Source organism: Lissotriton helveticus, chromosome 4_1, assembly GCF_964261635.1.
Source record: "Lissotriton helveticus chromosome 4_1, aLisHel1.1, whole genome shotgun sequence".
Lineage (NCBI taxonomy): Eukaryota > Metazoa > Chordata > Amphibia > Caudata > Salamandridae > Lissotriton > Lissotriton helveticus.
The window spans coordinates 6,859,176-6,884,990 of NC_136063.1; positions in this window are offsets into that span (position 1 = coordinate 6,859,176).

Genomic DNA, 25,815 nt, shown 5'->3' on the forward strand with positions numbered 1-25,815 from the left:
TATTCACGAAGCTATGTCACAAAGGAAAGCCGAGGTTCAACTTATGATTTTAAAGTTCCTGATTAACTGTTTAATAAGAGAGCAAGATTATCCAGATAAAGACCAAGACGAGATGAAAGTCCTAACCAGGTGGAGTGACAATATAGCCGATGGAAAACACAAGACACAAGGTTGTATAGAGAGTATGTATAAGAAAATTCGTAAGGAAATAATACGTATACACAAGGAACGAGAAGCAAAAAGAGCAACCGAGAAAGCGAGTGACTCTTCTAGTGAAGAGGTAGACAGCGAGAATCCCTCCAGAATAGCGTATGTAGGTAGAACTAGACTTTCCGACCGATATTCACGCCTAGATTACAAGAAAGTTTTTCCTCCTCCAGTACCAGAACAGTGTTCTCTTGAGCAAGTATTCCAGGCCACCGATCAAATTCTGAAATCACGAATAGGTTATAGCGAGCTTAGTACAATGCATGAACAAGAACTAGCCCGATCAGCAATCCGATGGACTAGTGATTCTACCACTTTTCCAGATGAAATAGTGGCTCAAACGTTTCTGAAACTGCCCCCAGCCGAGCAACGTCTGGTGGGTACATATATGATCCAGCACCTCATTACACTGTATGAGGAACAGCATTCTGATCCAGGTCCTCTACATGATGTATTGAACGAGTTACTCCAATACAGATGGAAAGGTCTAGGTACCGATTTAATTAGTGTCATTCTAGAACAGCGCCACAAATACCGAACATTTCTGAATCCACATTTTGTTCACGCCTCACCCCCAGAAAGAAAATCATTCTACATAGACAGACAGAATCCGTTACGGGAAGTGCATCCAGTTAAGGGAGAAGATGGTAGTCTAGAACGAGTATTTGTTTACACCCCTATCACGAAAATAGAACTCTTAGAAATGAAAAAGTTAATTCCCTGTCATGATAAAGACCCAGCAGGGTTTCACCGTGAATTAAAGGACATGCTCCGTATGGGAGAATACACGTATCCTGATATCATTAAAATGTTAAAGGTCCTGTTGCCTGCGGGCATATATGAAAAACTCAAAGAAAAAGAATGGGAGGTGGGAGAGAAAAAGATAGATTGGACAGCATTAGAAGCTGAAGATAATACACGAGTACCAGGTACCGGTCTTGGGGATAAAGCTAAAGCTTTGCCCGAGTTATTAATACAAGTTTTGCCAAGATTACTAGCCACGAAAAAGGAAGATTGGGATGCCATCTCAGCCTGTAAACAGAAACAAGACGAAGATACTAGTGATTTTTATTCTAGATTTGAGAAATGTTTCATTATTAATAGTGGTCTGAAAACAAGTAGTGAATCGTACCCTCATCTTTTTGTCACCAAACTAGTCGAGAATTCAAGTCCACAAGTTAAAAATCGAGTACTGAAAGTCGAAAGTACATGGCAAGCTAATACTCCGTCACAGATGCTCCAGATGCTCCAGTATCACCAGAACAGAATCAGGGAAGAGCAGGAACACGAAAAGAGACGTATGAAAGACACGAAAATGAAAGTACTAGTTGCACAGTCTGTTCCGCAAGACAGTCAGAAGAGGAGTCCGAATCCAGCCAGTCATCCTGCAGCTCCCGTTAAAGGGACATGCAATTACTGTAAACAGCCAGGTCATTTTATAAACGAATGTGCAGTTCTGAAACAACATAGCTACTGGTAAGACTAAAGAGAGACCACGTCCGTCTAGACAAGAACAAGTTTCACAGAATTCCCAGCCACCACAGAATGCACAACAGACAGTTACAGTACCGCAGCCTATCGCTGCAACACAACACGTTACACAGCAGATGTACCAGTATGCACAGTCAGAGTATCCAGATTATCAGCCATATTCATGAAACAGCCTAGAGAGGGAGGTAGGCTTGCCTCTCATCGAGATTCCTGTAGATCAAGAGGGTCCCTATGTACACAGTCAAGTATTAGGGAAAGACAGAAAGTTTCTGATTGATACAGGGGCAAGTAGGACTACCATCAGTCATGACGAGGTTCCAGGGGCTCCGCTCTCAGGCTCTAGAAATGTTTCCCTTGGATTTTCAGGAAAGCCTATTGTTAATGAAATATCGAAACCAGTTACTCTAGAAGTTGGTCCATTGTCCCGAACTACAGATTTGTTACTCACGAAGTCTTGTCCAGAGAATCTGTTAGGCATAAAGACTCTGAAAGAATTAGGAGCAGTCATATGCTGCTCCCCAGAAGGGGTCCGTTTGTTCCTCCGTGACTTTAAAGGTCATTATGTATTACGTGATTTTGATCCAAGATTATTGAATGTACCGCAGCATTTATGGGCGCAAGGTCCAACTGATGTAGGTTGTATGCATATCACACCCCATCGTGTCACTCTGAAGAAAGGTGTTGTATTACCATGAATCCAACAGTACAAATTGCCACCTGAGGCTGTAGCAGCCTTATCCAAAATTATTGACGAACTCATTGCTCAAGGAGTGGTTGTAGAAACTGACTCCAATGTATGTAATTCTCCTATCATTCCAGTCCTGAAACGTACTGATCCAAATGCACCTCCAGTTTATCGATTAGTGATTGACCTTCGAGAACTTAATAAATGTATCATACCCCAGTACCCAGTGGTCCCTGATATTTCCTCTCTCTTGACAGCCATTGATTCTGAAGCCACGTTCTTTACAGTTATCGATCTCAAGAACGCATTCTTTAGTGTCCCTATTCATCCAGACAGCCAGTTCCTTTTCGGTTTCTGTTTAAATGGAAGAAGCTATAAATTCACACGAGCTCCTCAAGGATTTACAGAAAGTCCTAGTATTTACAGTCAAGCACTGAAAAGACAACTAGACAATATTCACATGCCAACTGACACTGCCCTGCTCCAGTATGTCGATGATCTACTGATCACAGCCCGTTCTGAACGTGACTGCGAACGTGCGTCACTTACAGTTCTGTATTTCCTGGCCGAGATGGGGCACAAGGTGTCCCCTTCCAAATTGCAATTCTGTGTCCAGCAAGTGGTCTACCTAGGACACTTACTGTCCAAGAGGGGTAGGCAGTTGACACCAGACCGTATCCAGTTAATAGCACGTCTTCCACAGCCCAAGACACAGAAGGAGGTACGAGCTTTTATCGGCCTCACTTCTTATTGCAGACAATGGATTCCTCAGTATGCATTTCTAGCCAAACCACTGATACAGTTAACGACACAGGAGGCAGCCGTATCGACTGTCCTCCCTTGGACCCAGGAACATACACTTGTTTTTAATGAATTAAAGAAAGCTTTATGTAAAGCACCTGTTCTAGCAACACCGAACTACAGTAAGCCCTTTACACTTTTTGTTACTGAACGTGATGGTACTGCATTATCTGTTCTCACACAAGATCAAGCAGGACAATACAAGCCCTGTGCTTATTTTTCTAGCACATTAGATCCAGTGGCCCAGGCTTTGCCTGCGTGCCTCAAGTCAGTTGCAGCCACAGCTCTAGCTATCAGACAAAGTGATTCCATAGTGTTAGGACATTCCCTGACAGTACAAGTTCCACACTCCGTGGAGGTTCTTTTAAACCGAACACAGACTCAGCACTTGACAATTGCACGTTTAACAGGTTATGAACTGACACTGTTCCAGCCACACATAGAAATCAAACGCTGCAACATTTTAAATCCAGCTACACTGTTACCGTCAGTTACCTCTAATCCTGCCACACATGACTGTGTGGAAGTTGTTAACACTATGACAAAGCCAAGACAAGACTTGACAGACATTGCATTACCTAATCCCGACATGACACTTTATGTGGATGGTTCATGTATGAGAACAAGTACAGGAGAACTAGTAGCCGCGTATGCAGTGACTACTGAAACCGAAGTTATAGAAACACATCGTATTGACACCCTGTCTGCTCAAGCAGCAGAGCTCATCGCTCTGACCCAAGCCTGCATACGAGCGAAGAACTTGAAAGTAAACATATACACAGATTCACGTTATGCATTCGGAGTCGTACACGACTTTGGAGTCCTCTGGCAAGAAAGAGGTTTTATGACTTCTCATGGAACCAAGATTCAACATGGCCCCCTCATTCAAGCTCTGTTAGATGCAATACATTTACCGACAGCTATCGCTATCATGAAGTGCAAGGCACATACGAAAGTCAGCGACATCATTTCCCAAGGTAACGATCTAGCAGATCAAACAGCCAAGCTCACAGCTCAGACTCCAGACAGTCCAGTTAACACGACACCGACACACATTCCAGATCAGACTACTTGTATGACAGTTAAGGACCCAACACAAGATGTAATAGATATACAGTCACATGCTACTCCCGATGAAATCGAGAAATGGTCCGAACAAGGAGGGGTCCAGACAGATCAAGGATGGTTGACGAAGGGAAAAGCCACATGGTTTCTCCCCGACTCTATGGTTCAAGTCATTATTAACACCGCACATAGTCCAGCACACTTAGGAGAAAAAGCCATGTTAGACAGTATTCAGAACCTCTGGTTCAACAAGCATTTACGAGCAGCAGCCAAGCAGAAAGTGCGTACCTGCATGATCTGTTGTCAGTTCAATCCAGGTAAAGGTGTCCCGGTGGAACAAGGTGGATTCCATCCTCCTGACCACCCTTTTGAAGTCCTCCAGATGGATTACATTCAGATGGAGCGATGTCGAGGTTTCAAGTATGTCCTTGTAGTTGTATGCGCTTTGTCCAGGTGGACAGAAGCATATCCAGTTCCAGATTACACAGCTGCGACCACTGCCAGGCAGTTGGTTCGTGAGTTCTTTCCCCGCTACGGATTACCTAGGGTCGTGTATTCAGATAACGGCCAGCCATTCTCATCCGAGCTCATGAAACAAGTTTCCCTTCTGTTAGGGTACCAGTGGAAGTTCCATTGTGTACGCCATCCTGAAGCAGCCGGTCTCGTAGAGAGACATAACCAGACTCTGAAAATCCGCATTGCTAAAGTGTGTGCAGAGAAAGGTGTAGATTGGATAGTAGCACTGCCAGTCGCCCTTTTCTATATGAGGATGGTCGCTCACTCCCGTTCAGGTCTGTCCCCGTATGAGATAGTGTTTGGACGTCCCCCCAATATGTGGGGTACACCTAGACCCCGTATCATTACCGATGTTGACAGTAATATGCTGACAGATTACCTTGCTTCCTTGATGTCTGCACTACAATCTTGTCGTTCACAGGTTGCCGCTGCATTTCCAGACAACACCGAAGTGAAACCGCACGAAGTCATACCAGGCGACTTCGTCCTCGTGAGAAATTTTGATCGTTCAAGTCCGCTGGAGCCCCGCTGGAAGGAGCCCCGCCTCGTTCTCCTCACCACCCGGACAGCAGTGAAGATTGAAAACCAAAAAGGGTGGCTACACGCCAGCCACGTCAAGAAATTCCATGGACTCAAAGCTAAATCTTTTCTCAAGGACTGCCCCGTTCTCAAGGACTGCCCAGAAACTGAATCTAAAATTTCCCTGTTAGAGAAAACTCCGCAGCAGGAGTATAAATCCAAGTTGAGGTCTAGTAAGTCAGCCAGTTTAATTGTCTAAGTCCCTCTCGGGTGAAACGGTTAGACAGGTTCCTGACATGTATGAGATAGACCCACACAGTGAAAGAGTTAGTCAAAACTCTAAGAGAATACGCTATCGAAAGAATCTTTGCAGTCGATGTATAGCTACTCTGTTCTTTTTATTATTTTTAAGCCTTATGGTTACATGCATAAGTTATGCGTTGCATTTATGTTTTCCTATTTCACATGTACATATGTTTTCTAATACTACAGTAGAGCACACATTTAGTGACCTGCCTCCTCACGAGTTATCCTATCGTCTTGCTATGCGTAATAATACTTTTATCCGAATGCTGCACTATTCCCACCAGACCAGCAATGTCACTAATTGTTGGGTGTGCGGTCGACTCCCCCCTTTCCAGACACCGAAGGGAGTTCTGCCACTTTTTCCTTATCCTTTTTCACATAATGGTTCGTGTGGAGCATGGTCCACATTAACGTCTTCCTCGACTGATATGTCCCTTCTGAATCGAACATGTTTCCCAGACAAGCATGGTCTTTCCCATAGAACAGGGTTAGATCTAGAAAATGAAGTATATGATTTAGGTAATTATTCCTCGAATTTCATGGTCCTGAATGTCCAGTCCGATACTACTCCAGATTTGCCTGCTATTTCAGTTCTAACAGTTAAAGGCGAATTATGTGTCAGAAAGAATGGTTCCGCACATGTAGGTCATAGTGATTGTACTACTGTAGTCGAGTATAGTGACAGTGGGAAATCCATTTTCAAAGCCTCACGTCATTCTTATTTTGTTTGTGGTCAGACCGCATATGTTCGTCTGCCCCTAGATTGGGATGGAACATGTTACATTGCCTTCCTACTGCCACCAGTTTTCCTAGCCCCATCTGATTATCACAGAAACACACATCTAGTACACGTTAGACATAAAAGGGAGACTGAGTCCCCAATTGTCGATCAAACTGAAACTACCTTAGAACAGTATCAAGACTTCAATAAAGGTTTCTTTTTCTTCATAGGTCCTGTCCAGAATAGTAAGTTAATACGTAGGCTAACCAGAACCCTTGAAGCAGTAGTGAATGAGACTACTTCCGCTCTAGGTAATTTAACCGAAGAGCAATCTGCCATTAGATTTGTCGTGCTCCAAAATCGTCTCGTTCTTGACGTCATACTGGCCGATAGAGGAGGAGCTTGTAGAGTCATCGGATCTAGTTGCTGCATTTTCATTCCTAATAACGTGCCGTCTGTTTATTCAGCTATAACCAGACTTCATAAAATTGCCCATCAGTTACACCAGAATCCAGGCACCTGGACATGGTCCGGTTGGCTCTGGAGTATCATATCTGCCTGGGGATGGAAAGTATTTTCATTCCTAGGTATAGCAGTAATGATCATATTCAGTTGCTGCCTCTGTTTACAATGTGGCCCTGCGATTTGCGGCTTGTGTGCTACCTCTTGTATTCCTAGTCCTAAGTCCCGTTCCAAGACAATTCGAGACGAGCAAATGATGCTATATGAACAGATAGATGGTATTATGAATATTGATGTTTCCTGATGGAAACGTAGGCCACAAGGAGGGAATGAGGAAAATTATATTTTGCCTTGTTATATGTGCCTACGTGTTCCCCCATCCTATGTTATATGTGCATGATCGATATGCGTATATCCCCTTCTGATCGATTTAAGACGCAATTATAGTTGTGTCCAACTCTAGTATGCCAAGTATCCAGTTCTCGTGAAAGCAACGAGTATTAGGCCTATGTTGCCACGTTTTACAGTGTGCACGTTAATTCACCACATTGTCCCCGTTTCTAGGCCTCAAAAGGGCCCGGACACCAGATTCAAGCTCCAGTCTCCTGAATCCACTCTGAGGAGCGATGCAGCCCCCACCTGCATCCCTGACCCTTCACTTACTTTCTGCCTCGCAGCGCGGTACCCAGCCTGGCTCTGCCTGCCTGTCTGCCAAGAATATGTTATGCTTCCAGTTATCAGTCCAACTTTCCTTCTCTGCATTCCTAAGCTACTGAACCGCATAAACAGTTCAGCTATAGTCTAGTCTTTCTGTCTCCCTGTAAGAGAAATACTGTATTAGTATTCATAGAATATTCCTAGCACACGCAATACATGTAGAATATATGCATGCACCAGCCTTAGTGTCAAGTAGCCTTTGCCCTGATAACTTTTAGATTCTATCAACATGTACTCCAAACACCAGATACCAGATATGCTATAGGTACATGTCGTCCTGACACCGCAGACTTTAGTCTCCTCTTCTAGTGCAGAAGTCATAGCCCCCAGTTCTCCCTAGTAAAACGTCATTGCCCGTTTGCGCGCACCACTAGGTAAAAGGTCCCAGCTGCTCTCAGGTAGCCCCCTCCATGTTTCCGCCCACTCATGACATTTCTATGACGTTTCACATCACATGTCTCAGTGCACGCCCTGTGCACGCCTTCTTCTTCCGCCCATGTGTTCTTATCTTACGCTTGTCACAAGTTACGCCTACTGTATGTAATGTAATGTAATGTTATACTATATATATGCTGCACTGTCGATGAAATGGTGCAGCTGCCTTCCTTCCTTCCTATTTTATTTCAGGCTGTCCCGTTCCAGCCCCTTCCCTGTTGCCTGAATAAACCCTGTTCAACTCGGACACATCGGATCCTGCCTCTTATTTATTGAGCTATCTGTTATTGTTAATATATTCAAAAATAGTACAGGTAATTAATTATTTATTTACCACAGGACACCGGACACCACATCTGGTCAGGGGAGGGGGATGAGGGCAGTCGGGATCAGGACCTCGGAGCAAGAGGTCAGGGCGCAGAGCATGCGGTACCACAATGATGTAAACAGAATAAAGGAACTATCTAAGTCACCCTACCGTCTCCTGTATCGTGTGTAGAGGTCAGATGTGACAACTGGCGACGGATGGTGGGATCAGGATTGTCCGACGTGAAGAAGATCACGATCTCAAACCAGGAGCCCACCCTGGATCGCGTCGTGACCAGAGGACGGAGTACAGGAGCGCAGCGACGTCCATAAAGCAGCAACGACCCGGGAGCCCACCCCGATCGCTGCAGGAAGAACAGAACATAAAAGCGACCACTCCGGTAAGCGCCCATAATAAAAAGCGCGAAAGTGGGAACTGAAACTAAAGAGGAGAAGGCAGCGCGAGCTCTCGGGAGAATCTCGGCGGCCATTTTGGGGTCAGGCGCGAGAGCCAATAAGAATCGAAAACGCACGCGGCGGCCATCTTGGAGTCAGGCAGCGCCGTGATTGGACGCGAGCTCTCGCGAGAGTCTCGGCAGCCATTTTGGAGACAGGCAAACCAACCAATCAGAAGCCAGAAAGGCTCGGCGGCCATTTTAAGGCCAGGAAAAGATCGACTTTCAAAAAAAAAAAAAGTACCAGGATTGTCAGAAAAGACACAAAGGAAGCCAATAAAGCATGAAATAAAGAAAGAAAAGGCTAAAAGACAGAAAATAGAGCGCAACAAAGAAGCAAAAGTAGAATAAAAGAAAATAGAAGAGAAACAAAAGAAAGGACAATAAAGAACGAAATAAAAGAAAAAAAAAAAAAAAAGGGGGCAGACGAGACAATGGCAGACCCAAAACCAAGTGCGCAGTATAGAACACCACTGCCATTCAGCCTGTCTGAACCGCAAACAGGGATAAGATGGGAGAAATGGCTCAGGCGTTTTGAAAATTATACAGAGGCAACAGACGTCACAGCAGCAAAGAAACGGGGACTATTTGTAAATCTAGTGGGTGATGAGGTCGAGGAGCTGATGGTGACACTGACAACAAAAGAGATTGAAACCTATGACAAGCTAATAAAATGCCTGACAGACAAATTTGATCCGCAAAGAAATGTGGATTTTGAGAGATACAGTTTCACGATTGCCTTCCAACAAGCCGAGGAATCACTAGACGACTTCGCAACGAGGCTGAGGAAACTAGTGACTCACTGTGAATTTTATAAATTCGACAACGAGCAGGCCATACGGTTACTAATAATAACAGGCTGCTGGGACATAGAATACCGCACAAGAATACTAAAAGAACCGATCACTCTAGAGAACATCCTCGCACTTGGGAGGGCAGAAGCGCGAGCGACAACACACGCACAAGTGATGGAACGCGGCAAAGGAAGAGGTGGAGAACAAATTCATCGGATGGCGAGCAACAGCAAAACAGGAAACTGGAGACAAGCCAGAGGGGACCAGGCAGCAAGGAAGCCGCAAGAAGGAACGTGCTACAGATGTGGACTAGAGTTCCCACATCGGGGACAATGCCCCGCATTTGGTCAGACGTGCAGAAAATGCAATGGGAGAGATCACTATGCAAGCGTGTGTCGAGGAACACAGTTCAGGAATGACCGGGGAAGATCAAACAGAGGAAGAACGTCGACGAGGAGACACATCAGGCATGTCGAGACGGGAGTGAGAAGCTCATCATCAGAGTCAGGAGAAGAATACGAAGAAGAGAAAACAGAGCGCCTGTACCTCATGACAGAGGTCAACACAGACTCAGAAGACGATGATGAAGAGTGCATTGAAACAATATGCCTGGTGGACAAAAAAAAGATAAGGAAGACGGAGTCGGTAACAATAAAAGTGGGGCCACATGATGCCACTTTTGTTCTGGACAGTGGAGCAACGTGCAATATCATGTGCATTTCGGAGTATGAGAAAATGAAAATAAAACCGACGCTGAAGCCATCACGAGTAAAAGTCTTCACATGGGGGGCAAGGAGACCAGTGATCAACTTGGGGAAATTCAAGGAGGAACTAAGATACAAGGATCAACGGCTAATGGAACAGATACATGTGCTCAAAGGAGACATCCCCGCGCCATGCTTGTTGAGCAACGTCACAGCACAAGTGATGGGGCTAATGGAAATGACGTATCACATGACAGAAAAGAAGAACATTTTAAAAGAGTATCCCAAATTGATAAAAGGATTGGGAAAACTGAAAGGTCGACAGATAACGTTACACATTGATGAAACGGTGAGACCAGTGGCGCAACACCACAGAAGGGTGCCCATACATCTACAACCACAAGTGGAGGAAGAGCTGAAGGCCCTCCTAAACCAGGACATCATAGAACCAGCGGATGGACCGACACCCTGGGTGTCACCCATTGTGGCTGTCCCAAAGAAAGACAAATCGAAAATAAGAATATGCGTGGACATGAGGATTCCAAACAAGGCAATAGAACGAGAGCGACACCCAGGCCCGCACCTAGATGACATGATCAGCTGTCTCACGGGTACAAGAAGATTTTCGAAGTTGGATCTATGCAAGGGCTACCACCATGTTGAGAAAGGATACTCACAGCCTGAAAAAGAGAGCCTAGCAGTAGTATGGGCCTGTGAACACTACCACATGTTCGTATATGGAAAACCGTTCACGATCGTAATGGATCATCAGGCCCTGATCACAATATATGGCAACCTGAATGCGAAGATACCTCCAAGAATAGAAAGATGGGGAATAAGGCTCATGGACTACAACTTCAAAATCATCCACAAGCCAGGAAAAGAACAAAATCCAGCAGACTACGTGTCAAGACACCCACTGCCACAAAACTCCCAAGTGACCACGATGGCAGAAGAATACTTAAACTTTGCACTGAAAATAAGCACACAGGCGACAATAACGGCGAATGAATTGGAACAAGCAACGAGACGGGACGAAACCATGCAAGAGGCAATGAGGATAAACAAAGCTCAACGATGGAGACACGTGAATAGCAACATGCACGTAGACAAGGGAGTAGACAAAGACGAACTGCTGGCATTCAAAAGAATAAACGAGGAACTATCAGAATGTGAAAATGGAACAGTAATGAGAGGAACGAGAATAGTAATGCCCCAAACGCTACGAAGAAGGACAGTGGATTTGGCGCACGAGTCACACCGGGGCATGGTGGCCACCAAAAAGATGTTGAGGGAAAAGGTGTGGTTCCCGGGAATAGACAGCATGGTGGAGGAAACAGTGACAAAGTGCCATGTATGTCAAGTATTAGGGCCACCCTCAAGACCGGAACCACTGAAAATGTCTCCACTACCAAAAGCGGTGTGGACGGAGCTGGCCGCGGACTTCTATGGGCCGCTAGAAACAGGAAACTACTTCTTAGTGGTGATCGACGAATACTCAAGGTTCCCCATCGTAAAGCCCGTGTCGTCGACGTCTGCGAATGCAACACTGCCAATACTGGATGACATCTTTGCGGCATGGGGCTCGCCACAGACATTAAAAACAGATAATGGCCCACCGTTCTCAGGCGAAGAATTCAAGAGATTCATGGCGTACCTAGGGACACATCACAGACGCATAACACCTCTGTGGCCGCAAGCAAATGGGATGGCGGAGAGGTTCATGGGGACCATCAAAAAGGCGGTACAAAGAGCCAAGCTAACAGAAATATCAATTGGACAAGCCCTATGCCAGGTACTCAGGGACTATCGGAACACGCCCCACAGTTCCACTGGAAGGTGTCCCGCCGAATTGGTACTAGGGCGAGTGAGCAGAACACGCCTACCACAGATGGAAGAGAAAAAGAAAATGGACCAGGAAGATGTCGCCATCAAAGACAAGGGGCAGAAAGCAAAGATGAAAGAATACGCGGACAAAAGAAGAAACGCAACAAACAAGAAGATAGAGGAAGGGGACATGGTGTTCGTGAAGCAGAGGCAGGTGAAAAAGTCAGACAGCGCGTTCGCAAAGGAGCCAGTAACAGTGGTGAAGGTGAATGGGCCCATGATCACAGCTGCAGCCGGCCAACGTCAGATCACCAGAAACAGCTCTCACTTTAAAGAAGCAAAAATAAAAGAAGAAATAGAGATGCCAAAGCAAGAACAGACTGGGCATACATCACAGGAAGCCCTAACAGCAGATGTGGGAGAGGAACGGCCAAGGAGAGAATGCAAGAAGACCAAGAGACTGATCGAAGAGATGTGAAGGAATATTGGTCTCGGTGTCTCTCTCTCTCTCTCTCTCTCTCTCTCTCTCTCTCTCTCTCTCTCTCTCTCTCTCTCTCTCTCTCTCTCTCTCTCTCTCTCTCTCTCTCTCTCTCTCTCTCTCTCTCTCTCTCTCTCTCTCTCTCTCTCTCTCTCTCTCTCTCTCTCTCTCTCTCTCCCCTCTCTCTCTCTCTCTCTCTCTCTCTCTCTCTCTCCACGCTGTCTCTCCACGCTGTCTCTCCACGCTGTCTCTCCACGCTGTCTCTCCACGCTGTCTCTCCACGCTGTCTCTATGACTATACGAGCTATGGGACAATTGGCAAAGAACATTTGTTCGCAACAAGGGGGGAGATGTCGTGCCCACACGATGGCACTAGGACCCTGGGGACTCAGGGTCTGGGGACAAGGACACCGGACACCACATCCGGTCAGGGGAGGGGGATGAGGGCAGTCGGTATCAGGACCTCGGAGCAAGATGTCAGGGCGCAGAGCATGCGGTACCACAATGATGTAAACAGAATAAAGGAACTATCTAAGTCACCCTACCGTCTCCTGTATCGTGTGTAGAGGTCAGATGTGACAGGGTCTGGGCTCGTTTTTTGCCCCCAGGCTCCTTGCTTTCTGCTTCCGGGATAGAACGTGCAGATTTAATCAGTCCTTTAAGAATGAGGTCCTAAATTATACTGAACTGAGAAAACTTTCTAGTTTTATCTTTTGATTAACCCTGACATTTGCTGTTTGTTGCAGAGAATCAAAGGGGGGTTTTCTTTTCTTCAAAGGCACTGCACGTCTTGTGCTATCGGGTCCTGTCTCCAGCTCACAAAACACCTCCAAGTAACTCTTGTGCACCTCAACCCATCACAGAACTCAGAAAACTACTCCAAGTTACTCTTGTGCGCCTGAACCCATCACAGAACTCAGAAAACTACTCCAAGTTACTCTTGTGCGCCTGAACCCATCACAGAACTCAGAAAACTACTCCAAGTTACTCTTGTGCGCCTGAACCCATGACAGAACTCAGAAAACTACTCCAAGTTACTCTTGTGTGGCTGAACCCATCACAGACCTCACAAAACCACTCCAAGTTACTCTTGTGCGCCTGAACCAATCACAGAACTCACAAAACTATTCCAAGTTACTCTTGTGTGGCTGAACCCATCACAGACCTCACAAAACCACTCCAAGTTACTCTTGTGCGCCTGAACCAATCACAGAACTCACAAAACTACTCCAAGTTACTCTTGTGCGCCTGAACCAATCACAGAACTCACAAAACTACTCCAAGTTACTCTTGTGTGGCTGAACCAATCACAGAACTCACAAAACTACTCCAAGTTACTCTTGTGCACCTCAACCCATCACAGAACTCACAAAACTACTCCAAGTTACTCTTGTGCGCCTGAACCAATCACAGAACTCACAAAACTACTCCAAGTTACTCTTGTGTGGCTGAACCAATCACAGAACTCACAAAACTACTCCAAGTTACTCTTGTGCACCTCAACCCATCAGAGTACTCACAAAACACCTCCAAGTAACTCTTGTGCACCTCAACCCATCACAGAACTCAGAAAACTATTCCAAGTTACTCTTGTGTGGCTGAACCCATCACAGACCTCACAAAACCACTCCAAGTTACTCTTGTGCGCCTGAACCAATCACAGAACTCACAAAACTATTCCAAGTTACTCTTGTGTGGCTGAACCCATCACAGACCTCACAAAACCACTCCAAGTTACTCTTGTGCGCCTGAACCAATCACAGAACTCACAAAACTACTCCAAGTTACTCTTGTGTGCCTGAACCAATCACAGAACTCACAAAACTACTCCAAGTTACTCTTGTGTGGCTGAACCAATCACAGAACTCACAAAACTACTCCAAGTTACTCTTGTGTGCCTGAAACCATCACAGACCTCACAAAACCACTCAAAGTTACTCTTGTGTGCCTGAACCCATCACAGACCTCACAAAACCACTCCAAGTTACTCCTGTGTGCCTGAACCCATCACAGACCTGACAAAACCACTCCAAGTTACTCTTGTGTGCCTGAACCCATCACAGACCTCACAAAACTACTCCAAGTTACTCTTGTGTGCCTGAAACCATCACAGACCTCACAAAACCACTCAAAGTTACTCTTGTGTGCCTGAAACCATCACAGACCTCACAAAACCACTCCAAGTTACTCCTGTGTGCCTGAACCCATCACAGACCTGACAAAACCACTCCAAGTTACTCTTGTGTGCCTGAACCCATCACAGACCTCACAAAACTACTCCAAGTTACTCTTGTGTGCCTGAACCCATCACAGACCTCACAAAACTACTCCAAGTTACTCTTGTGCGCCTGAACCAATCACAGAACTCACAAAACTACTCCAAGTTACTCTTGTGTGGCTGAACCAATCACAGAACTCACAAAACTACTCCAAGTTACTCTTGTGCGCCTGAACCCATCAGAGTACTCACAAAACTACTCCAAGTTACTCTTGTGTGGCTGAACCCATCACAGACCTCACAAAACTACTCCAAGTTACTCTTGTGCACCTCAACCCATCACAGAACTCACAAAACTACTCCAAGTTACTCTTGTGCGCCTGAACCAATCACAGAACTCACAAAACTACTCCAAGTTACTCTTGTGTGGCTGAACCAATCACATAACTCACAAAACTACTCCAAGTTACTCTTGTGCGCCTGAACCCATCAGAGTACTCACAAAACTACTCCAAGTTACTCTTGTGCGCCTGAACCCATCATAGACCTCACAGAAACTACTCCAAGTTACTCTTGTGTGCCTGAACCCATCACAGACCTCACAAAACCACTCCAAGTTACTCTTGTGTGCCTGAACCCATCAGAGTACTCACAAAACTACTCCAAGTTACTCTTGTGCGCCTGAACCCATCATAGACCTCACAGAAACTACTCCAAGTTACTCTTGTGCACCTGTACCCCTGACACCTTATCAGGCCCTTTCCCCATACATCCTAGGAAGGGGTGTACGCCTTCCCTGGCAGGAGTAAAGCTTTAATGATATTTAGCATTGGAAGGATACAGAATAAGGGTTATGGATACTGACAATCGTGTACTTTTGATAGTGCTTAGAAACCTCTCTGGCCATTCCTGAAGTAAATAAATAAATAAACCCAATTTGCAAGTGTGTCAAGATAACACAGAGAAAATTCCAAGGCTTACCTCATAATATTTACTTCTCCTAACCAGACGAGAAAAAAACAAAACATCGGCCGACCCTACCGGCCTCAAGAACTACTGACCCATCTCCCTCCACCTTCCGCTGCCAAAGTCACAGAAGGACTAGTGAACACTCAGCTGACAACCTTCATCGAAGACAACCACATACTGGACACCTCCCAAACCGGCTTCCGCAGCAACCACAGCACTGAAACAGCAGTGATCGTCGCCACCGACTACATCCGTATGCTGGTTGACCAGGGCCACACCGCAGCCCTCATCCTCCTGGACCTCTCCGCAGATTTCGACACTGTCTTACACCGCACACTAACCACCAGGCACCACAACACAGGAATTTAGGGAGATGCCCTCAGCTAGATCCGATCCTTCCTCTCCAACAGAACACAGAGAGTCATGCTCCCTCCCTTCCTCTCCAAACCCACCGACCTCGTCTGCGGAGTCCCACAAGGATCTTCTCTGATCCTGACCCTTTCCAAGATCTACATGGTCCCCATCGCCGCCATCGTCAGGCAGCACGGACTTATCATTGTTTCCTACACTGACGACACCCAGCTCATCCTATCCCTCACCAGCAACCCAGAAGACACCACACTCAGCTTCCAAGAAGGGATGAATAATGTGGCCACCTGGATGAAGGACATCTGCCTCAAACTCAACTCCGAAAAGACCGAGGTTCTCATCTTCAGACCCCGCCCCAGCCCTGGAATGACTCCTGGTGGCCTACCACCCTCGGTCCCCCACCAGCCCCAATGGACCACTCTCGGAACCTCGGCATAGTCCTCGACTCCTCCTTCTACATGAACTGCCAAATCCACGCTATCTCCTCCACCAGTTTCAACTGCCTCCGAATCCTACGTAAGACCTTCAAATGGATCCCACCAGACTGCAGAAAGACCGTCACCCACGCACTCATCACCAGCAGGCTCGACTACGGCAACTGCCTCTATGTCAGAATAAACAAATCCCTACAACGCAAACTTCAAACCATCCAAAATGCTGCCGCCAGGCTCATCCTAGGGACTCCACACCTGCGAGAACTCCACTGGATCCCCATTGAGAAAAGGGTCACCTACAAACTACTCATGCATGCCTTCAATCCCTGCATCAACAGTTGTGGGGAACGAGATGCACTCCAGTATTTCATACTTTAAATTTATTAATCCAAAATTATTTCTGTTCCTCTCTTTTTGCGTGCAGACTTCTTAAGTGTAATGCCCAAACACACTTTAGTGAACATGACACCATTTATAAGGGCTTTTTCGCACCAATCCGTCGCACAGCATTGCCAAGCCTCTTCTGGCCATTAATCCAACAAGTATTCCATCATTTTTTCCATCTAATCATCGTAGTCACTTAATCCATTCATTTTGTTTTCATGTGTAACATTTTACTCAAACTGGATGTTTATGCCATTTTCCAGTTTCTCATGTTATCACTGTGTCCATCCGGACCTCGTAGTAAAAACACGAATGAAGCAATCTTCGTTCAGGGCAGTGTTTATTTGTAAAAAAAACCAATGCATTTCGTGCATTATATGCACTTCTTCAGGGGTCACTATAGAAAAAATAGTAAACAATCATCAAATTGTGGGTTTTCATCACTTTACATTCATACTTAAAAACTGGCTTCTACTACCAATGCATAGTTCTAAACATTTATCATGATGTCACTGTTTTCTCTTCATGCGGGAACTGCAAGTTAACTATCCTTAAAACCTGATATTAATGGCTTATGGTCTGGGCTTGCTAATCACCTCTAAAAAAATATATTTGAAATCGTAACCACGGACCTGGCATTCGAGACACCCCTCTTCATAATTTACTCGGAGGACTAACATTCTAACTCTCTTACTTTTAAACTGTCTCCACAAATCATTCAGTACTTATTGTTATAAGTTGTTATAAACGCAAATGCCATACATTTAACTTTACTCATTTACTTCGATACAATGATCATAGCGTTCTGCTTACATACCTGCGCTGAACTGTTTAAAAACTCTGTTCCTCTTTCTAACGGCTGCAGCTCTTCACGATCACCCTCCCTTAGTGCCACTGCCTTTAAACCTTCAATCTAGGCCCGCCCATCAATCAAATCCGTTTAAAAATCGCGCGCTATTCGTATTACAATAGTTAACGTCCTGTCCCTTGGTGCTCATAAACTGCATATCCCACAATCCCTTGTACCGCACCATTTACAACAACTGTAGATTTACAAAGTATGCCCTTTCACGAGAGTGCACCCATAAGATGACAATCATAACTCATAAGAGAAGATCGCAATAACTAAACTCATTCGGACTTAACATCGTGATTCTGTCAGGAAAATGTTCATTTGATTGATAAAAGGATGTTTTACACTAGATGTTGAAGTTTGAGGTCTATGACTTTTTAGATCGGAAGTAAATGGAAGTAAAGATTGCTTCATTCGTGTTTTTACTACGAGGTCCGGATGGACACAGTGATAACATGAGAAACTGGAAAATGGCATAAACATCCAGTTTGAGTAAAATGTTACACATGAAAACAAAATGAATGGATTAAGTGACTACGATGATTAGATGGAAAAAATGATGGAATACTTGTTGGATTAATGGCCAGAAGAGGCTTGGCAATGCTGTGCGACGGATTGGTGCGAAAAAGCACTTATAAATGGTGTCATGTTCAATCCCTGCATAACATCGGACCCAAATACCTCAAAAACCGAATGAGCTTCCACAAGCCCAAGAGGAACCTCCATTCAGCCGACCTCGCCCTGGCAGGGGTCCCCCGCATCCACCGAAGCAGAGCCGGTGGGAGAGCCTTCTCCTACACCGCAGCCACAGCATGGAACACTCTCCCAGTAGAAATAAGACGCTCGCCTACCCTGCACGCCTTCAGACGGGCTCTCAAGACATGGGTTTTCAACTAACCGTAGCAGCCCCACCTTTCCCTCCCCCAGCGCCTTGAGACCCTCACGGGTGAGTAGCGCGCTTTACCAACCCCTGATTGATTGATTGATTGATTGATTGAGAAACACAATAAACAACTTATAAAACCGCATGTCCGTTGGGTGAAACACACCTTTAGTAAACTAGATTGTGTGCTGTGTGAAAGTGAAAGGGCAGAAATGCGCTGTACCGATCACGATATGGTGCGTTTCTGGTTTCTGCATGCAGGGCTGCACTAACAGCTGCCTAGCACTAACGCAGGCTCACTTACACCATGGTGCCAGGGCACCTCCGATGCAGGCAGGATGGTTTTTGTGCACAAAAGTATTCACCTGAGGCATTCTCTGCTCTTTATGTGTGCTGCAGATATTTCTCCTCTTATGCCGCTACTGGGATGGCATACAAGTTTGACGCTTTCCCAGGTCTATTAGTATGCTTCAGAATCCATGGGTGAATGCGTGAGAACGCCCACCCTTCACCCACGGAACGCCTCCCTGGAGCAGAGCACCGCAAGTCCGCGACTTGCACTGCGTTGTGTACTTTATCAGGCCACGTAGGGCAAAGCAAGGTGGCCTTGCACGGCTGAGAAAATCTCATTGCGTGGGTCAAGGGAAACACAAAACCCTTGATCAACATGCCCGCCGATATTTAGTCATTGTAGGAAACTATTATCTGCTTCTTATGGTTACACCCACTTTTTGCTTGATGTGATGCTGTTTTTGACTAGTCTGACTGGGATCCTGCTAATTAGGACCTCACTCTATCTGCTTTCACCCTAAACTGTTATGCCATGTACTTAGGTTCACTCTAGATTGGATACTGGGGTTCCCCCTTATCAGTCCCTAGTATATGGTACACATGTACCCAGGTCATAGGTACCCCAGAGGCCTTTAATGGGCTGAAGCATGCATTATACCACCTATGAGAGGCCATGACAAAAAGAACTACAGGCCTGCCATTGCAGCCTGTTTAAGTTGGTGCTTGCACCACTTACTTTAGAGACAGGTTTACTATATCTAAGGGTCACTGCACTTAAAACATATAAGTCATCCCTATAGCAGGCCTTTACAATCCTAAGGACAGGGTGATTGGTTCAAAGTGAGAGGGTGCCTCTGTGTGAGCAGGACACCCCTGCAGCCCACGGAGTCCATTCTCCCGGGTTGTTAGTGCTGCAGCCATTTACGGCATATAGAGTGGCATTATGCAGCCGCGTGATGACCAACCCTAATACGGCTGAAACAAACCCTATTGTGTTTGGTATCAAACATATTGGAATCATAACCCTACTCTGGTAACTGGAGATTCGTGGGGTCCCTTCTAACTCTGGATAGCCAAAAATGGTTGCTGCCAAGCAGAGACACATTTCTGCCCTCCTGCTGCTGAGCCACGCTTGAGCAGGGGAAAGTGGAACAATAGGCATCCTGTCAAAGGTAGGTGTGACCACTTCCCAGACAGGATTTAGCATATTAGGGCTGGGTGGGTGCGCCTGCCAGTGACTGAAACTCGGCATGAGGGGCACATTTGGTGTCCCTGTGCACAGTCCAGTTCAAACCAGTCCTGCAAGCCACGGCTTCCTCTCTGGTGCAAAACTGGACAAAGACATGAAAGTAACCTCCCCCTAAACATACCCTCCATTGGGAGGGTCCCCTGAATCTTTTCCAACCTTCTCCCGTGGGTACTTAGGGTTTACCTGGCTGTAGGCCTTAGATTCATCGTGGACAAGATTCTAACAGAAACCACTGCACTTCGACCGTCTGGGCACTCTGGACTTTGCTGGACTTCGTTTGGGCCTGACTCCGTCTCCCTCTCAGTCTGCTGCATTGTCTGTGCCCGTGCCCGATACAGGATCCGTGCAGGACCTGTGGAGCATCAAAGACAACTGAGAAAAATCTCCCTTGGAGTGAAGGAGTCACTCCCCTGCATTCGCAGGCACCACACCACTGCTGACCGATCTGTTGATCCAAAGCTCTGACGGACTCTGAAAGGCTCAGCAACACAGGAGGTGGGTTCCTACTTCCCTCGAGGCCCGAGCTGCCCTCCCACCAAGTTTGAGGTCAGAATCCCTCATAGGGGCTGCAATACCCAAACCCCTGTATGCCGTGTACTTTTGCAAGTGTATGTGCTTGTTGGCAATTCCTTAACAAGTGCATTGGGCTCCAAGTAGCCTTAACCTCTGGTGACTTTCTGCACAAAGATCTTCCTCTACCTCGCACCGACTGCTCCGCGATTGCTGTTTTGTGAAGCTGCTCGAGGTCCTCTCGCGACTCCTGCGCCTCCGGCCTGTGGGTCCTCCTGAGGGTCAACTTTTCTTTTCTTGGGCTCCCCTGGTTGCTTCAGTCTTGCCCTGACTCCCCTGTGTGTGGTGAGTCTCCTGGACCTTGCTGGTCTGAACCGTACACTTCCTTGACCTTCTGCGTGGGTTGCTTTTGTCAAGGCTTCTTGGTGCTCCCACCGGACATTGACCCCTGAGCACTCGACATCCTTCGTGGGACAGCTCGCATCAAGCTCCTGGTGCTCAATGCCACCTAGTTCCCGCAGCTGCAGAATCAATGTCACCATCAACTACCCTGTAGCACCCGACATTGGTGGGCATTCGTCTACCGAGACCCTGATCACCCTGAAGTGATCCAGACTCTGGCCCCTCTGCTTTCAGGTAATCTTCGACAAGAATCCACATTTGGATTCTAGCGGACATTCTCCTCCCTTTCAGCAGCCACTCTTCTTTGAAGTCCTCCATTGGTTTCAAAGGCGTTTTCTGACTTCAAACCGATACACCAGGCTTCCCTGGGTTAAGTAACTTGGGTACTACGATGTCCACATGTGGGGTGGCTCTCCAACGTTCTGTCTTCCACGGGGTTTCTTCGTAGTCCACTGGGAAGGGTTCTTAATCTGTAAAACTCTAAACGCGAATTTCCCATATAGTTGTAAGGAGCACGTGGTCGTATTACCACACTGCACCTGTCCTCCGTGGGGTCCCTATCTACTCACCTTGGGTGGTTCTTTGGGGTCCCAGTAGTTCTCCTTCCTCTTGACATCGTCCTGACTTGAGTCGTGATTCTTACACCACTTTCTTAGTATATGGTTTGGTCCCCTACAGGGCCCACTCTGTATTAGTGCTATTTACTGTCATTTATGTGCTGAAGTATTGTGTGCTTCGTGTCTATCTCCATGTAGGAAATACTTTAATGTACTAGATAGTGTTACATAATAAATCCATATTTTTTTATAACTACTGTTTGGTTCTCTTTTCATTTAACCTTTACTATGAGATTGCATTCCTTCAAGACTTAGCCTGAGGGGGGCTCTCTACAGCTACCACTTGGATTTCTTTCTAAGGTTGTCTGAGATTTCTTAAATCACCACAAGGGTCGTCTGGACTGGTGCAAGGTGCCCACTTTAATTAGTGAACAGCATACACCAGGCCAGCCTCTCACAGTCATGTTTAGTCATCTAATAGATGGAAATAAAAATGTGGACTGTACCATTAAAAGCCATGACATCACTAAATGATGTGGCCAGTGATTCCTTTCAACAAGGACATAAACAACATCTTGTGCCTCGCCCACATCACACAAGACAGTTCTAGGTCTCGTGAGATCTCGTTGCATTCTGACTGGCAGTGCTGCTCACAGATCAGGTTGTGTTTTGTTGCAGGGAGTCAGTAAAGTGATGAATGATGTGTCTAATTGATAAACATGTAGGGGAATATTTACAAGGACTTAACGCCACCAGAACGTCACTTTTAGTAATGTTCTTGTGGCGATATCCCCATCTCCTTATTTACAAGGCGACGTTAAGTCGCTTAACGTGTCTTAACGCCGCCTTGTAAATAATGACATTTATTCTCTCAGCACTTAGCTTGTTCTGCCGCAACACCCATTGCTTTTTGATGCTCCCCATATATGCAAGGTACGAGGCAGTGCCAAAAACATCGCCAGGGAATACCTGGTGTTAAGCAGGTGAAATGAGGAGAAATGTTTTATTTCTCCTCATATATTGCTCTCTGCAGCACACATGGATAGAACAAATTCCCTGTTAATATTGTTTATGTGCAGGAAGGTGTCTCTTCCTTCACACATAAACAATCACCCCTGCAGTGCAGGCACTGTAGCAAAATGGTGCAAGGGGGCCTGCACTGGCGCTAGACAGCTTTTTTAGTGCCAGCGCTAGGGGAAAGGCAGTTGTAAGCTTTATTTTGATGAATACTGCGTAACCCTGCATTTTAAAACTGTGGGTGTGCGGCATTATCAATTTTGGAGTAACACCGCACCCCGGCGAGTTTAACGTAAATATGCCCTGTGGAGTGATCTGTATAAAGGAGCGAAGGTGCCGTTGTTTCCTCACTGCCGTCTGGAAGTGGCACCTGGGTGACGTCATGTGTTGTCCCAAAGTTCAGACACCTAAAACATTCCAAGTGATTTGCTCATGACGTCTTCTCCGTTTCTGAAGTACAGGCCATTGGGGTTTTCATACTTTACCATTGGTTATGGTACAATATCATGTGTTTCAGTGCTTGTTGTATATTCAGTGTCAGACTGGCTCAAGGTTACAGCATCGTCTGCGTACAGTAGTGACTGGATTGCTTTGCCTCTGATTTTGGGGGGCAGATCCATTATTGCGCAGAGCGTTTGCGATGTCTGTGACGTGAAGTTTGAAGAGCCGTGGGGATGGTACTCTTGCAGTCGAGCTGCCCAGGGTTGAGCAAGGATTCATTTATTGAGAACTTGATTGGACCTTATTTGTAATTCGCTGTTGTTACTAGCAGTAGGTACCAACCTGCACCTACTAATTAACCTCCTTCCACACCCATTTCTAAAATCTGATCCAAAGGAAACTCTATTTTGTTGTATTAAATGCAGCCCAGAAATGATGAAGTGGATGAGGAAGGATGCTGTGTTGGGGGAGGGGGGGGTTAAATGCCCGCGGATTAACATCGAAAGCATCATGATACGGTCTAAAGTGCCGCAGCCGTCTCTGAAGGATGCTTGATTGCGCTCCACCCGCACTGTGAGATACATCAAGAATGCAGGGCATGTTCCTCTTCTATGTCCCGCGAGGCGATCATGCTGTCGTTGGCTGTCGTTGGCTGTTGGCTGTCGTTGGCTGTTGGCTGTCGTTGGCTGTTGGCTGTCGTTGCTGTTGGCTGTCGTTGGCTGTTGGCTGTCGTTGGCTGTTGGCTGTCGTTGGCTGTTGGCTGTCGTTGGCTGTTGGCTGTCGTTGGCTGTTGGCTGTCGTTGGCTGTTGGCTGTTGTTGGCTGCTGTTGGACTCAAGCCTTTTTGTGCTGTGGACGTAGGATTCAGCCCTGCTGGGATGGCACAGTTAATCCTGTGGAATAACAGGTGTTATATAATGGATTTAAATTATCACAATGATTGGGCGAAATGCTCTCATTATAATATAAAGCTGAATAGAACCTTAGCGTGGAATCTAATGTCCCAAAAGGAGTCAAAACACAGAGGGGTATATTTACAAGGAAGTGGCGGAGCGCGGCATTAGCCACCTAGGCCTAACGCCCGCTCCACCACTTCCGAAACGCAGGGCTGCGCGGTATTTATAAAGATACTGTGCAGCTCAGCCTTTTCCCCTGCACTGGTGCTAATTTTAACCGCCTTGTACGCAGGCACCCTTGCACCATAGTGCCTGCGTTGTAGGGGAAGATTGCCTATGTGCAGGAAGGTGTCTCTTCCTGCAAATAAACACTCTGAAATGGCATTTTGAAACTTCTATGTGCGCTGCTTAATGCAATACACTTACAAGTTGCACAACGTCGGTTAATTAAAATATATTTTTTATGTGCAGGACGGCACACCTTCCTGCACATAAACAATCAAAGGCCGTTTGCTGTTCCTATGTGTGCAGCAAACATAGAAACAGCAAAAAGGAGGAGAAAATAAACATTTCTCCTTGTTGCGTCTGTTGAAGACCAGGTTTTCCCTGATCTTAAATTTTGGCTCTACCCTATATTTACGCCACCCTTGTAAATATGGGGCAGCGTCTGAATCAATGGGTGTTGCGGTGGAACGCCCACCCCAACACCCATTGCCCACCCCCCTAAGCGTAGCATGAACAGGTCATCTGGAATCCCCCGTTTTCAGCCTCCGTGCCCAGCGTGCAGGCTGGAGTCCCGCAGGGCTCGTCACTAAGTCCGGCTCTTTTGAATCTGTACAGGTCACCCCTACATGATTTTATATGTCTGAAGGAGAAGCAGCTCAAGTGCAAATCCCGACAAACCTGAGATTGGCTTCTTCGGCCAGCCCGCTGTGATAAATTGGAGCCAGTGGTGGCCGGCAGAACTCTCCCCTCCCACTACTGCCCAATCTACAGTCAAAAACATGGGAATCTATATCGATAATGAGCTCTCAATGCGGTTTCACGTTCAGGCCCTCGTGGGAACCTGTTTTGGTTTACTGCGGATGCTGAAAACATTCCTTCTGCTTCTCCCCTTGGATTCCAGGAAGACTCTCGTGCAGGCCCTGGTCTTGTCCACATTGGACTATAACAATGCCCTCTACCTGGGACTACCTTCTTCAGTGCATTCAGGTTGTACAAAATTCAGCAGCTAGTGTGATTCCTAGAGAGAAACCCAGGTCACATATGACCCCTCATCTCAAGTTGTTACATTGGCTTCCAGTGAGGGAACAGATAAGCTTGAAGGCCCTGGTTATTTGCTTCAAAGCCTTCCATGGCATGTCCGTTTTAGAAAATGAGCTAGCCGATACACACCGACTAGAGCTCACAGACCATCCTCTGCAGATCAAGACCGGCATCCCCAAAACTCGTCTGGGTCATAGAGGTGGTAGGTCCTCCGCATTCCTCAGAGGCAGCTCTGAGAGCATCAACAGTTCTCTCCCACTTCAAAAAACAGTCGAAAGCATGGCTTTTTAAGAGCTAGGCCTCCTTGTATGGCAGCCACATGTGATCTGTTAGCGCCAGGACTCTCCGGCCAGAGCAGCTGTGCGCTCTATGCGGCATATTCTCAAGGACTTATCGCCAAGTTAGCAGCACTTTTTTTTGCAGCCAAAGTGGCGATAGATTTATCGCCCTATTCACAAGATGGTGCTAACAACTGATATCGCCAGTTTTCCTGTGATAGCAGCTGCAAAAAACATTGCCACGGATGACACCGGCAACTAACACTAATGAGATGCAGAGTAGGCGTTTCTGTGCAAAAAGCAGAGACAA